Source organism: Pseudophryne corroboree, chromosome 1 (genome assembly GCF_028390025.1).
Source record: "Pseudophryne corroboree isolate aPseCor3 chromosome 1, aPseCor3.hap2, whole genome shotgun sequence".
NCBI lineage: Eukaryota > Metazoa > Chordata > Amphibia > Anura > Myobatrachidae > Pseudophryne > Pseudophryne corroboree.
In genome coordinates, this window is record NC_086444.1 from 826,268,654 (window position 1) to 826,284,595 (window position 15,942).

The following is a 15,942-nucleotide window of genomic DNA, read 5'->3' on the forward strand; positions in this document are numbered from 1 at the left end:
AACCCGGCTCCCATTACATAGGTTTTAATAGGGCACTGTTCCATACCTCCTAACATTGTGCAGGTCCAACTAGGGACACTTTTGCGCGGCCGCGATAGGCGTGCGTGGTCTCAGAAAAGGGGGTGCAGCTTCACAGGAATGCCTGTGATTGCAAGTCACGCCCCTGTTTTCATCACAATGGGGGCATGCCCAGTGCTCTGTGAGCTGTTGGCAGGGGCGGATTGGGACGCCGGGACACCGGCCCAGTTCCTGCTTGGCCGGTCCCATTGTCCCCTTAGCAGGCTGACTCACCCCTCCACCTAGCCTCCGGCCGCGATCCGATCAGGCAGAGCTTGGAAACGGCCCCTGCAAACAGTGCACAGCAACTGCCAGTGATGCTGCAGTCCGTGCAGCACTTCCTCAAACAGCAAGCTCTGGAGTCTGGACTCTGCATGACGTCATGTAGGGGGGCGGGGCAAGCACTTGGCACTGCTCTGCTGCAAGCCTGTCCTGCAGACAGAGTGACTAAAGACACTACAGGGGCAGAAAGAGGTTCAGTAGCTCAATACAAGGTAAAGTACAGTAAGATGCAGTAGAAGAAGGGATGAGGGAGAGGACAGAGAGGAATATGGATTAGTAATGAAAATAAAAGTGGAGTGAAAGAAAATAAATTGAGAATGCAAAGAAAAGTATGTGATTGAGAGATAGAGACAGAGAGAGAGAGAGAGAGAGAGAGAGAGAGAGAGAATAGGGCAAGTAAGAGGCTCTATGTCAGGGATTAGGAAGGAAAATATGTCAGTAAAATATTATAGAGAAAAAGGAAGACAAAATAAAAGAGACTAAAGTATAAAGACTAAAGAGGCTTCAAAGAGTGTAAAGAGTCAGGAAAAGGGAACAGGTACTTGCGTGTTGTAATATAGAGGGACAAGTACTTGCATGTTGTAATATAGAGAGACAGATACTTGCATGTTGTAATATAGCGGGACAGGGACTTGCGTGTTATAATATAGCGGGACAGGGACTTGCGTGAGTTGTAATGTAGAGGGACAGGGACCGTTGTAATATAGAGGGACAGGTACTTGCGTGTTGTAATATAGAGGGACTTGCGTGTGGTAATATAAAGGGACAGGGATTTGTGTGTTTTCTAACATAGAGGGACAGGGATTTGTGTGTGTTGTATAGAGGGACAGGGATTTGTGTGTGTTGTATAGAGGGACAGGTACTTGCTTGTTTTGTAATATAGAGGGACAGGGACCCGTGTGCAGTATAATATAGTATGAGTATATTGTATGAGAGCGTGGAAAGATAAAAACTTAAGAAAACTAAAGGGCAAGAGAGATTTGGAGAAAGTAAAGGACGAAGAGTAAAGATAAAGAGAATAACATTAATATGATAAAATAAAGGAGAGACTATATAATAAGTGAGTGGGACAAGAGTAAAGTGTAGGGCATGACAGAATGTACAAAGAAGAAAGAGGGTAAAAGGTACAGATGAGACAGTGCGGTTCGGTATGATTTACCGTCGCCCAGGATGCCAAATGTCAGTATCCCGACATCGGCATCCCGAGTGGTAGAATGCCGGCAGGGGGTCAAGCAAAACGAAGCCCTTTGCAGGCTCTGTGGCAAGCTTCAATCATCACAGGTTCTATTCTCCCTCTGTGGGTGTTGTGGACACCCATAAAAGGGGAATGACCTACCTCACTGGTATACCGGCGGCAGTATGGTGCCCCCCGTCGGGATCCCGACATCGGCATTTTATTGTGACAGTCGGGATCTCAACGAGCTAACCGCATACCAGAGAATGTAACAAAAATATAGTGTAGGAGCATAATGAATCTAGTAGAACTAAGGGTTCAAGTTCAGAATATGGGATCCCTTGGATTAGTATAACTGCACTGGTCAAAACATTAATAAGTGTACCATCGTGGGCTTGCGTCGCTCGCCATGCTTCAGGCGGGGCGGCTTGCTCCACTTTGCTTGCCACAGGTTACTGTTCCCATTAGATGTCCACGTGAATAGTGAAACTAATAGACCAGGGTTCCCGTGTTCTGAACTCGAGCCAGACTAAGCAATGACCACTGATTAGGACAGTAAAGTATTGTATATAGTGAGAATAGACAAATGCCACCATGGAAGGGTTATGTAGTAGAATTAACATGAAGTCACAGGCCCAACTGCAGCAAAAGATGCAAGGACGGCTGTGTCGGGGTCTATGAAGAGTATCCCACCCCTCTCAACATACCCCACCCCCTCGACAGACCCCACCTCCATTAGGGCTGCTTCCAGAAATTTCCTGGGCTGGTTTTCCATCCCAATCCGCCCCTGGCTGTTGGCCATGCCCCCAGCCTCTCTGCCTCCAGTGAATACATGCTGTGCACATGCATACAGCGTCTATTCACCACTGGAGAGCAGCAGCTTAATGTGTGCCAGGAGCCTCCCAACTGCCACCCCCACCGCAGGACACTGCAACCCGCGGGTGAGACAGCGGCACAGTCTGTCCCACGAAAACTGGGCAGTTGGGAAGTATGCTGTTCTGGCATGGTATTAATAAGAGAAGTCACATTTCTCACATTTGTTTCTGAAAAATATAACACCATCTTTTGATGGTATTATGTGTCTTGTTGTACCTGCTGAAGTGGAGATAAGCAGGGAAAAGATATTCACTTCTTGCTTTCCTGCACAAGTCAGCGCTGCCTTAGCTCCTGTTAATATGATGGGCATGTGCTAAACTGGCAGATAAAGTCTAAGGGGGATATTCAATTTCCGCCGATGAAGCTCAGGGTGATATTTCCTGATGTTTCACCCATGTTTTTTCACCTGGAAAAAACATCCTTTTCACCTGAAAACACGCAGGTTCAGTGGGGTGGTCTTCAGTATGCCGACTATCGGGATCCCGACGCACCGTATACCGGCGCCGGAATCCCGACAGCCGGCATACCGACACTTTTTCTCCCTCGTGGGTGTCCAAGACCCCCCTGGAGGGAGAACGCGCGCCACCGTGCCCGCAGTGTGGCGAGCGCAGCGAGCCCGCAAGGGGCTCATTTGCGCTCATCACGCTGTCGGTATGCCGGCGGTCGGGCTCCTGGCGCCGGTATGCTGGTCGCCGGGAGCCCGGCCGCCGGCATACCATACTACACCCGTTCAGTGTGTTGTCGGTAGAAACAGCCCCGTTTTTAGGATGAAAACGGGGCTGTTTTCTGGGATTTTGCCTAGTCTGTCAGCGGCAGATGAAACAAATCCCCGTAAAGCGGCGGCATGCTTATTGGGGCTAATTAGATAGCGCCCCCCCCCCCCCCCCCTCAGCAATACTTTTACACCCAACAGTCAGTGCGGGTAATTAATTTAATATACCCCTAAATATGTAGCACTTACAGAAACATAGCCTGCTGTGCCCACAACAATTCCAAATGAATAAACCACAAAGAAAAACACTAGCTTGGTATCTTCTTGTATTGATTGTAGGACACTAAGAAAAATGCATTTCCTTTCTAATAGTTTCCCCATAGGGGGAAATACAACTTACAATTCGGGGGTATCCAACTGGTGCAAAAATGCAACAGGCGTGAAAAATGGCAGGGGGGGGGGGGGGGGGGGTGTTAATTAAAAAAAAATGTCGACAATGTTTTTATCCCCCCATCCAATTACTACACGCAAAATAACTTTGCCGGCAAAATAACTTTTTCGCAGCACTTTTTGCGTAAAAAATGGTCACTTATCTGGGATTTTGCTTTGTCTGCCTGAGGCAGGTGTAACCAATTCCCAGTACGTGCCGGCAATGGGGGATAAGCGCCGGCAATCATGGCTAACCAATTAGCTGCTGTAAATTAATTACCACCGCTAATTGGAGACCCCCCTTAGCGTAAATAGTTTAATAAAATATGAAAACTATGCAATATTCTGATTTATCAATCTACCATATATATCTAAATCAGCTATTACACTCTTATCAGTCTATGTTTATAGAGTACTGGCAAATTCCCAACTTCCTGATAGACTTAGTAACTATTAGTCATCCATTGCTAGAAATCAAGCAAAAAAAATAACCACCCCATGCTTTTTCTATGGGAAAAAAAATCACAACTTTGATGCATTATTCCTCAACAGCCTGCAACCTTATTGCACATCTACGTCACACACCCTATCGAATGACACCTGAACCATAAAAATGGATGTTGTCATTTCGGAGTAGCTGTTCTCACAAAAATTGCTTATCCAATTATGGTTATATATTTTACAATGGTACAATAATAATGAATAGATCTGAGAACTGAATTTGCAAAGATATATTAACATATTTAAAATCGGAAATTATTTCTTATTTGCAAGTTAGTTTTCAAAGCTATATGAAATAATAGTATTTTTTCAATACAAATGTAAATGAAAATAATTCAAATTTAACAATCAGAAACCAATGGCTTGAACCATCCTTAAGGTGTATACACACAGTGCGATGTGTGTTTACGATTTTGACTATATAGTCAAGATCGTAAGAAAAGTTAGAACATATCGCAACATATGTATACAGCTTGCAACACTTATGCGCGCTCTCTGGGGTCGGTATCGCAAGAAAAAACAGACTGTGCAGGCATGGCAATTTTGACTAGAAAGTGTACAATCTAGTTAATTGTATAGTCAAAATTTATGCGTAGCCAAAATGGCACCGCGTGTATAGCCAATATTGGTGGTTCTGGGCTCCGGGGAGTTCAAGGGAAATCGCAAAGTCAAAATTGGCCTTTAGGATACATCACATTGCTTCATTCCCTAAATGACCACTAAATCCCCAAATAGAAAGCTCCATATATGAACCATGGGAAAGTACATTATTTAGTGTTAAACTAACATCCCAGGGATGCTCTGTTAAAAAGAATTTATGGAAATAAAGTGTAGCCGGCTTCATATTCTGGTCGCACTACATATTGTAGGTCTAGCCTCACTAGGTGTACAACTGAGACTCAAGCTACCACTTTGTTAGAACATGGGATATATCCTATATAAAAGAAGAAAAAGTATGGCACAGTAAAGGTCGGTGGTCTCAATAGGTGACCCAGTTATTTGACTAAATCAACCAGGTATCGGTTCTGGGTCCAATTTGCCCACTTACATACCTCCCAACATGACCCTCTCCAGGAGGGACAGAATGCTCTGCTCCTGGAGTTTTCTCTTAATTTATGATTGCCATCACCTGTGCTGAAACACCTTTCTTATCCATTCACCTGTTCAACACAGGTGTTGGCCATCATAAATGAAGAGGGAAGTCCAGAAGCAGAACATTCTGTCCCTCCTGGAGAGGGTCATGTTGGGAGGTATGCACTTACAGTATACGGAAGGCCAAATTATATCAATGAAACCATGGATTACACAAAGTGACCACATAACAGGGGCTAATATTTTTGTGCATTTATTCTAGGCAAATTTTGTCTAAAATAACAATAGTCAATGACAGATTTGGGAGTTTTTTTAAACACGTAACACACTGACTGTCCAAAACATATTGATATCATACTTATTTAAATTAAACAGATCCTGCCCTCTGAAACAAAGTTTACTATTATTGATACCACAAAATGTCACATTCATTTAGCACACTTACTCTCTGCTCTTGAAAGCCAAGCAACAACCTCTCCTTTTCAGATCTCATCTTTACTTTTCTGCAGAGCACATGCTGGCAAGTGAGCATAATGCTACAAACTGTATGCTGTAGAAAAGCAGAACATGCGTAAGCATCACAAAATCACAGGAGCTGATGTATGTAAAAGGAAAGGAGTGATTGGCCTTCATCTGAGAAAAGCAGCTCCCTCTCTGTGTTCTTATTGTCTTGAATGCACGGAACCCAAGAAATTCTGAGCATCCCTGCACAAGGGCTGGTACTGACTACAACTGGAATCCAAAGCAGTCCCCTCTGCCTCCAAAACATTATGTGCTGTGAATTCATGAGCAGTAACAGACATTTGGAAATCCCAGGCTGAACTCCTCACCCTTGGAGGATTCAAAATGATGTAATATCTCTGGCATTGCTCATTCATTGCCATGTCTTCTGAGTAGTGCTTGCTCGCTCAATCGTACACTGACTTTTTTGCATAATTTCTATTTTGATTGTACCAGCCTGCTATTGTCGCCCGTAGGGCAATACTGATTTAAATTTTAAGCAATATTCTTAAACAGTGTGTACTTAGTGATAACAAAGATCTTCCCATGTGAAGTGCATCTAAATGACGGGAGGCGGTCAAGATCCCGCTAAATGACTTAGCAATGCTCCTTTTTACTTGAGCTCCAATACCTGCCATTCAATTTTTATCCCTGACACCGGTGTAATGAGTCTTTGAGACCTGGAAAGTACATATATAAAGGACTTACAATGTACTAATAATACGTGATCCAGTGTGTCAATACAACGTGATAAACTTGATTACAGTGCCTGAGGTCAATGTATCAATGTCAGACTTATCTCTGTGCTAGAAGACAAAAGACATCCTGCAACACTGCTTAATGCATGAAGAAGAGAATCCCTGGACAGGTGATACAAAGCCTCACCCCTTTGGTGATCTCTGTCTCTCTGTAACATACTGTATAAGCACAATGCTGATATGGGTCAAAAATCTCAAAAGGTCGACGTGAAAATGGTCAACACAAAAAATGTAGACATAAGTTTTCATGTTTTTTTGTGTGTAATTTTGTATGTTTCATCACCTGTTACCGCAATCAGTGGTAACGTAGACCCTTGTGGGCTTCCTTTGCTCACCTCCGCTACTGCTGCGCTCAGCACAGACTATGAATGAGATTACTATTCTCATTCATAGTCCACATGTAAAGCAAGCAAAAGTTGAAAACATTTTTGAAAACCCCCACCCCCAAAAAAACTTGTATCAACCATTGCCATTTCTACTTTTGATCCTGTTGACCTTTTGCACCTGTTGATCTTTTGTCCCTGTCGACCTTCTGACCCTGTCAACCTACTGTAATACCTGACCATATGGTGTTGACCTATTGACTGTCTATCTAGACCAGGGGTAGCCAACCCAGTCCTTGAGAGCTACTAACAGTTCACCTTTTCCAGACCACCTAGATGGTGCATAGGTGTAATCATTACTGTCATATTTTCAAACATGTGCATGTGGGCATTCATTCCTAATCAATACATTCTACACAGCCACAGGTGGCCTTGAAAAAATTAACTGTTGGTAGCTCTTGAGGAGCAGTGTTGGCTACCCCTGATCTAGTGTCTATCCATAGTCTGGATCCCATATGTAATGGTTAGTGGGCGGCAAGATTAAAAACAAAATCGTAGGAGATAAATTTGAGAAGCCGACACATGTGCGACCAATAGAGCAGGCATGTCTTAAGGTGGCATTGGGTCAGAAAGTGAGCATAACATTAGCCTCAGATGGCCTCATGTGTTATGTGACAAGCGACGTAAAGCTCAGCTTGTCACTGATTTCTAACCTGCCATCACGCTTAGCTGCCATAGCTGTCATAAGCCTGATTTAGACATGGATGTAGTTTTGATGTCGGACACAGTGGAGCACTTTTTTGCAACTGTGCATGTGCTGTGGTGGACTTGCGACAGTTGTCGTAATGAGGATTTATATGCAAAGTAATTAACATTCAGGGAGTGCTCAAATGCATGTACTGTATATTGTGACCGTTTTGGGTGCATGTCTCAGTTTGCGCCTGCGATCCCATATACCAGTGGTTCCCAAATGTTTTGGAATCACTGCTCAGTATCAGAATGTTTTTCACGGCACCAATAGGCCAAAAGTCTCTTATTGTGAAATTCAGAAATAAATACTATAAATTAAGTAAAATAAGAATTTACTTACCGATAATTCTATTTCTCATAGTCCGTAGTGGATGCTGGGGACTCCGTTAGGACCATGGGGAATAGCGGCTCCGCAGGAGACTGGGCACAAAAGTAAAAGCTTTAGGACTACCTGGTGTGCACTGGCTCCTCCCCCTATGACCCTCCTCCAAGCCTCAGTTAGGATACTGTGCCCGAACGAGCGTACACAATAAGGAAGGATTTTGAATCCCGGGTAAGACTCATACCAGCCACACCAATCACACCGTACAACCTGTGATCTGAACCCAGTTAACAGCATGATAACAGAGGAGCCTCTGAAAAGATGGCTCACAATAATAATAACCCGATTTTTGTAACAATAACTATGTACAAGTATTGCAGACAATCCGCACTTGGGATGGGCGCCCAGCATCCACTACGGACTATGAGAAATAGAATTATCGGTAAGTAAATTCTTATTTTCTCTAACGTCCTAGTGGATGCTGGGGACTCCGTCAGGACCATGGGGATTATACCAAAGCTCCCAAACGGGCGGGAGAGTGCGGATGACTCTGCAGCACCGAATGAGAGAACTCCAGGTCCTCCTCAGCCAGGGTATCAAATTTGTAGAATTTAGCAAACGTGTTTGCCCCTGACCAAGTAGCTGCTCGGCAAAGTTGTAAAGCCGAGACCCCTCGGGCAGCCGCCCAAGATGAGCCCACCTTCCTTGTGGAATGGGCTTTTACAGATTTTAGCTGTGGCAGGCCTGCCACAGAATGTGCAAGCTGAATTGTACTACAAATCCAACGAGCAATAGTCTGCTTAGAAGCAGGAGCACCCAGCTTGTTGGGTGCATACAGGATAAACAGCGAGTCAGATTTTCTGACTCCAGCCGTCCTGGAAACATATATTTTCAGGGCCCTGACTACGTCCAGCAACTTGGAGTCCTCCAAGTCCCTAGTAGCCGCAGGTACCACAATAGGCTGGTTCAAGTGAAACGCTGAAACCACCTTAGGGAGAAATTGAGGACGAGTCCTCAATTCTGCCCTGTCCGTATGAAAAATTAGGTAAGGGCTTTTATAGGATAAAGCCGCCAATTCTGAGACACGCCTGGCTGACGCCAGGGCTAACAGCATTACCACTTTCCATGTGAGATATTTTAAGTCCACAGTGGTGAGTGGTTCAAACCAATGTGATTTTAGGAACCCCAAAACTACATTGAGATCCCAAGGTGCCACTGGAGGCACAAAAGGAGGCTGTATATGCAGTACCCCCTTGACAAACGTCTGAACTTCAGGAACTGAAGCCAGTTCTTTCTGGAAGAAAATCGACAGGGCCAAAATTTGAACCTTAATGGACCCTAATTTTAGGCCCATAGACAGTCCTGTTTGCAGGAAACGACCCAGTTGAAATTCCTCTGTAGGGGCCATCCTGGCCTCACACCACGCAACATATTTACGCCAAATACGGTGATAATGTTGCACGGTTACATCCTTCCTGGCTTTTATCAGGGTAGGGATGACTTCATCCGGAATGCCTTTTTCCTTCAGGATCCGGCGTTCAACCTCCATGCTGTCAAACGCAGCCGCGGTAAGTCTTGGAACAGACAGGGTCCCTGCTGGAGCAGGTCCTTTCTTAGAGGTAGAGGCCACGGGTCCTCCGTGAGCATCTCTTGAAGTTCCGGGTACCAAGTCCTTCTTGGCCAATCCGGAGCCACGAGTATAGTCCTTACTCCTCTCCTTCTTATGATTCTCAGTACCTTGGGTATGAGAGGCAGAGGAGGGAACACATACACTGACTGGTACACCCACGGTGTTACCAGAGCGTCCACAGCTATTGCCTGAGGGTCCCTTGACCTGGCGCAATATCTGTCTAGTTTTTTGTTGAGGCGGGACGCCATCATGTCCACCTTTGGTTTTTCCCAACGGTTCACAATCATGTGGAAGACTTCTGGGTGAAGTCCCCACTCCCCCGGGTGGAGGTCATGTCTGCTGAGGAAGTCTGCTTCCCAGTTGTCCACTCCCGGAATGAACACTGCTGACAGTGCTATCACATGATTTTCCGCCCAGCGAAGAATCCTTGCAACTTCTGCCATTGCCCTCCTGCTTCTTGTGCCGCCCTGTCTGTTTACGTGGGCGACTGCCGTGATGTTGTCCGACTGGATCAACACCGGCTGACCCTGAAGCAGAGGCCTTGCTTGACTTAGGGCATTGTAAATGGCCCTTAGTTCCAGGATATTTATGTGAAATGACGTTTCCATGCTTGACCACAAGCCCTGGAAATTTCTTCCCTGTGTGACTGCTCCCCAGCCTCTCAGGCTGGCATCCGTGGTCACCAGGACCCAGTCCTGAATGCCGAATCTGCGGCCCTCTAGAAGATGAGCACTCTGCAACCACCACAGGAGAGACACCCTTGTCCTTGGAGACAGAGTTATCCGCTGATGCATCTGAAGATGCGATCCGGACCATTTGTCCAGCAGATCCCACTGAAAAGTTCTTGCGTGGAATCTGCCGAATGGAATCGCTTCGTAAGAAGCCACCATTTTTCCCAGGACCCTTGTGCATTGATGCACTGACACTTGGCCTGGTTTTAGGAGGTTCCTGACTAGCTCGGATAACTCCCTGGCTTTCTCCTCCGGGAGAAACACCTTTTTCTGGACTGTGTCCAGAATCATCCCTAGGAACAGCAGACGTGTCGTCGGAATCAGCTGCGATTTTGGAATATTTAGAATCCACCCGTGCTGTCGTAGTACTACTTGAGATAGTGCTACTCCGACCTCTAACTGTTCCCTGGACCTTGCCCTTATCAGGAGATCGTCCAAGTAAGGGATAATTAAGACGCCTTTTCTTCGAAGAAGAATCATCATTTCGGCCATTACCTTGGTAAAGACCCGGGGTGCCGTGGACAATCCAAACGGCAGCGTCTGAAACTGATAGTGACAGTTCTGTACCACAAACCTGAGGTACCCTTGGTGAGAAGGGCAAATTGGGATATGGAGGTAAGCATCCTTGATGTCCAGAGACACCATATAGTCCCCTTCTTCCAGGTTCGCTATCACTGCTCTGAGTGACTCCATCTTGAATTTGAACCTTTGTATGTAAGTGTTCAATGATTTCAGATTTAAAATAGGTCTCACCGAGCCGTCCGGCTTCGGTACCACAAACAGCGTGGAATAATACCCCTTTCCCTGTTGTAGGAGGGGTACCTTGATTATCACCTGCTGGGAATACAGCTTGTGAATGGCTTCCAATACCGCCTCCCTGTTGGAGGGAGACGTTGGTAAAGCAGACTTCAGGAACCGGCGAGGGGGAGACGTCTCGAATTCCAATTTGTACCCCTGAGATACTACCTGCAGGATCCAGGGGTCCACTTGCGAGTGAGCCCACTTTCCATATGCCGTTTGGAATCCGCATCACCTGACCACTGTCGCGTCCATAACCCTCTTCTGGCAGAAATGGACAGCGCACTTACTCTTGGTGCCAGAGTGCAAATATCCCTCTGTGCATCTCGCATATATAGAAATGCATCCTTTAAATGCTCTATAGTCAATAATATACTGTTCCTGTCCAGGGTATCAATATTTTCAGTCAGGGAATCCGACCAAGCCAGCCCCGCACTGCACATCCAGGCTGAGGCGATTGCTGGTCGCAGTATAACACCAGTATGTGTGTATATACTTTTTAGGATACTTTCCAGCTTCCTATCAGCTGGCTCTTTGAGGGCGGCCGTATCAGGAGACGGTAACGCCACTTGTTTTGATAAGCGTGTGAGCGCCTTATCTACCCTAGGGGGTGTTTCCCAACGCGCCCTAACCTCTGGCGGGAAAGGGTATAATGCCAATAATTTTTTAGAAATTAGCAGTTTTTTATCGGGGGAAACCCACGCTTCATCACACACCTCATTTAATTCATCTGATTCAGGAAAAACTACGGGTAGTTTTTTCACACCCCACATAATACCCTTTTTTGTGGTACTTGTAGTATCAGAAATGTTCAAAACCTCCTTCATTGCCGTGATCATGTAACGTGTGGCCCTACTGGAAAATACGTTTGTTTCCTCACCGTCGACACTGGAGTCAGTGTCCGTGTCTGGGTCTGTGTCGACCATCTGAGGTAACGGGCGCTTTAGAGCCCCTGACGGTGTTTGAGACGCCTGGACAGGTATTAACTGTTTTTCCGGCTGTCTCATGTCGTCAACAGTCTTTTGTAAAGTGCTGACGCTATCACGTAATTCCTTCCATAAGACCATCCAGTCAGGTGTCGACTCCCTAGGGGGTGACATCACTATTACAGGCAATTGCTCCGCCTCCATACCATTTTCCTCCTCATACATGTCGACACAACGTACCGACACACAGCACACACACAGGGAATGCTCTGATAGAGGACAGGACCCCACTAGCCCTTTGGGGAGACAGAGGGAGAGTTTGCCAGCACACACCAGAGCGCTATATATATACAGGGATAACCTTATATAAGTGTTTTTCCCTTATATAGCTGCTGTATTTATTAATCTGCCAAATTAGTGCCCCCCCTCTCTTGTTTTACCCTGTTTCTGTAGTGCAGGACTGCAGGGGAGAGCCAGGGAGCTTCCCTCCAACGGAGCTGTGAGGGAAAATGGCGCTTGTGTGCTGAGGAGATAGGCTCCGCCCCCTTCTCGGCGGCCTTTCTCCCGCTTTTTTAAGGAAAAACTGGCAGGGGTTAAATGCATCCATATAGCCCAGGAGCTATATGTGATGTATTTTTAGCCATCTAAGGTGTTTTTATTGCGTCTCAGGGCGCCCCCCCCCCAGCGCCCTGCACCCTCAGTGACCGGAGTGTGAAGTGTGCTGAGAGCAATGGCGCACAGCTGCGGTGCTGTGCGCTACCTTATTGAAGACAGGATGTTTTCTGCCGCCGATTTTCCGGACCTCTTCTGTCTTCTGGCTCTGTAAGGGGGCCGGCGGCGCGGCTCTGGGACCCATCCATGGCTGGGCCTGTGATCGTCCCTCTGGAGCTAATGTCCAGTAGCCTAAGAAGCCCAATCCACTCTGCACGCAGGTGAGTTCGCTTCTTCTCCCCTTAGTCCCTCGGTGCAGTGAGCCTGTTGCCAGCAGGACTCACTGAAAATAAAAAACCTAATTTAAACTTTTACTCTAAGCAGCTCAGGAGAGCCACCTAGTATGCACCCTTCTCGTTCGGGCACAAAAATCTAACTGAGGCTTGGAGGAGGGTCATAGGGGGAGGAGCCAGTGCACACCAGGTAGTCCTAAAGCTTTTACTTTTGTGCCCAGTCTCCTGCGGAGCCGCTATTTCCCATGGTCCTTACGGAGTCCCCAGCATCCACTTAGGACGTTAGAGAAATTATGTTTATACAGTATGTCATACTTATTCAGTTATGTGGGGAGGGACAGGATTCGCTTCTGTTTACCAACATAGTTTAGGATTGACAGCCACCAGCACTGGTTCTGTCTATTACATTGACCATAAATAATTTGAATTTGTCCTGGACCACCAACCTAGGGCAACCCTGCAAGTGGCCCAAGGCACCCCAAGGTGCCACGGCACACAATTTGGAAACAATTGCTATATGCAGTTAAAATAGCCCTGGCATCTTACTTCCGACGGCCATGCTGCCTGACCATAGGATGATGAATGACCGATGCGCGTCCGATGGTTGTGTCTTCATACACCAGCAGCGGATCAGAAATGCTGCCAGTGGATGTCTCAACACAGATCTCAGCGGCTGCGATATTTGCATATTTTCGCACAACCGCTACATATGGGATTGCAGCTGTAATGGCATCTGCGACAATCTCTGAATCAGGCCTATAGTGTCTACTGACTTAGTAGTGGTGTGGTATGCGTTACTGGCGGCTGGGATCCCGGCGGTCAGCATCCCAACGCCAGGATCCCGGCCGATGAATGCCGGCGGGGGGTTCTATTCCCACTCTATGTGTGTCCCTGTTCTTAGGCATGCCAACCGTAAGGATAGTGAGGGGGCGGGATGTAGGTGTAGGTATTGGGGGTAATTCACACCTGATCGCTAGGGTGCGTTTTTCGCATCCCTGCGATCAGGTAGTCGCCGCCTACAGGGGGAAGGTATTGTGTGTGTGCAGGTGTGCGATCGCATTTGTAGCAGAGCTGTGCGAACATGAGTTTGTGCAGTCTCTGCTCAGCCCAGGACTTACTCAGCCGCTGCGATGATCGGGGCTGAAGCTGACGTCAGAAACCCTCCCTCCAAACGCCTGGTCCTTCCTGCGCTTTTCCCGGACACTCCTCTAAAACGGTCAGTTGCCGCCCACAAACGGCCTCTTCCTGTCAGTCACCTTGCGATTGCCCGTGCGATCGCTTTTTTCGCACCATCCCATCGCTATGCACCAATGCCCGGTGCAGTCGTCCGGCGCGTTGGCGCATTGCGGTGCATACGCATGCGGAGTACAGACCTGATCGTCAGCAGCGATCAGGTCTGAATTACCCCCATTGTGAGACCGCCGGTCACATAACTACATCCCCTTAGTAGAGTAGAAAAAGGAAATAGAGCATAGAAAGGATATCATAGGATAGGGACAGATGAGCCTTCCTGAACTATGCCATAGAGACCTCACCTGAAAGGTAAACAGCATTGTCTCAGTAATCTGCGGAATACAACACATAAAGGATGATGTGAAATTCCTCCTAGTAATTACACTACAGATACCTAGATCATGTTTTTTACGCACTTGCGTTCTCATGACCAGGTGAAAAATTGGGCCCAGAATACTACTTTCTATTTAGAAATGATTGCTCGACATTGTGTGATTGATACTGTTTAGCACCCTGGCTGTAATCAACTTTGGACTACAAGAACCAAAACACCATCTTTCATAACAATTCTCCCACCGGAAATGTTTATCCAATTACACGCGTATAACTGTAACAACAGATAGGAGGTTAGCTGAATCTCTCCTGTACACTGGGGACTTTTGTATGAGCAATACGGAATTTTGCTAGTAAACCAAGAAAGAAACCCAGCAAGTTAATTTTGTCTCTTTAGTGTCCCAAAGAGGTCACCCTTGAATTCTGTAATTCAAATGAATATATATAGCAGTTAGCATTAATGCCCCTTTTACAGAAAGTAATCCATGTTCTTCACTAAAGAGTAACCAGTCACTATTTCCAAAAGTCGCATTTCTGATCTGTGTATTGATTACTGCTGCCTGGACTGGTGTGATTATATGATCAATTTAATCTGCATATTGGGGGTCATTCCGACCCGTTCGCACGCAGTTTTTCGCTGCGGTGCGAACGGGTGCAGAATGCGCATGTGCGGCGGCCGCAGTGCGCGTGCACGACGTTGTCCGGCGACAGGGGTCACTGGGTTACGTCGCGGCTACCGACGGAAGCGGTCGCAGCGGCGACCGCTAAGAAGATTGACAGGAAGGAGGCGTGGCTGGGCGGATCCTGACCGTTTGGAGCCGTTTTCGGGGAGTGGTGAGTAAAAACCAGGCGTGTCCAGGACAACGGAGGGCGGAGGTGTGACGTCAAAGCTGGGCCCATCACCGCTGGATCCATCGCACAGGGTAAGTATGTCCAGGGCTAGTCTAGTTTTGCTTGAAACTTTTTTAGCTTAGCAGGGCTGCACAAGCGATCGCATCCCTGCTAAGCTAAAATACACTCCCCCATAGGCGTGGACTATTGTTCGCAGCAGCAGCTAAAAGTTTCTGGCTGCAATCAACTCGAAGTGACCACCATTGTTTTGCAACTTAGTAATGGGTGGTAACGGTTTTTTTTTTTTATTAAAAACAAATGCAACATTATAACTTCATAATTATTATGCTTAATTATATAGATCTGTTCCAAATGAATTATACAATATGGTTGTTTTGAACTGCATGTGCACAGCCCAGCATTCTCTGAGTCTACTCTAAAATCCCTGTGGATCTCTTTTTACTGCAGACAGACCATATTTCATAGCTTGATTTCATATTACCTGCTGATTTTCAACATGAAACAATTGCCTATTTCAAATTAACTGACATTAGCATGTAGCCATTTATAATAGACACACAGTTTAGGTTATAATTCCTATAATGAACCCCATCCAATCAGAGTTCACTATACGCTAAAGTGACCAATATAACCATATGTCAAGAAGTCAGATCTGATCACTGATTGCCTAGCACCATTTTTATATCATTGTGTCATTATATTAAAATGGTAAAGCAGT

General features: G+C 46.3%; 1 protein-coding gene across 3 annotated transcripts in view; it reads right to left on the reverse strand.

Moving 5' to 3' along the window:
• Positions 1-15,942, reverse strand: part of SHROOM3 (shroom family member 3) — a 502,164-nt gene that overhangs the window by 99,462 nt on the left and 386,760 nt on the right. The window contains exon 1 of one of the 3 annotated variants that reach the window (XM_063919668.1): positions 5,569-5,640. The exons of the other annotated variants lie outside the window; for them this stretch is intronic. The gene's annotated coding sequence lies outside the window, so the exon portion shown is untranslated. Of the gene's footprint in view, positions 1-5,568; positions 5,641-15,942 lie in introns of those variants that run through there. 3 annotated transcript variants of the gene reach the window in all.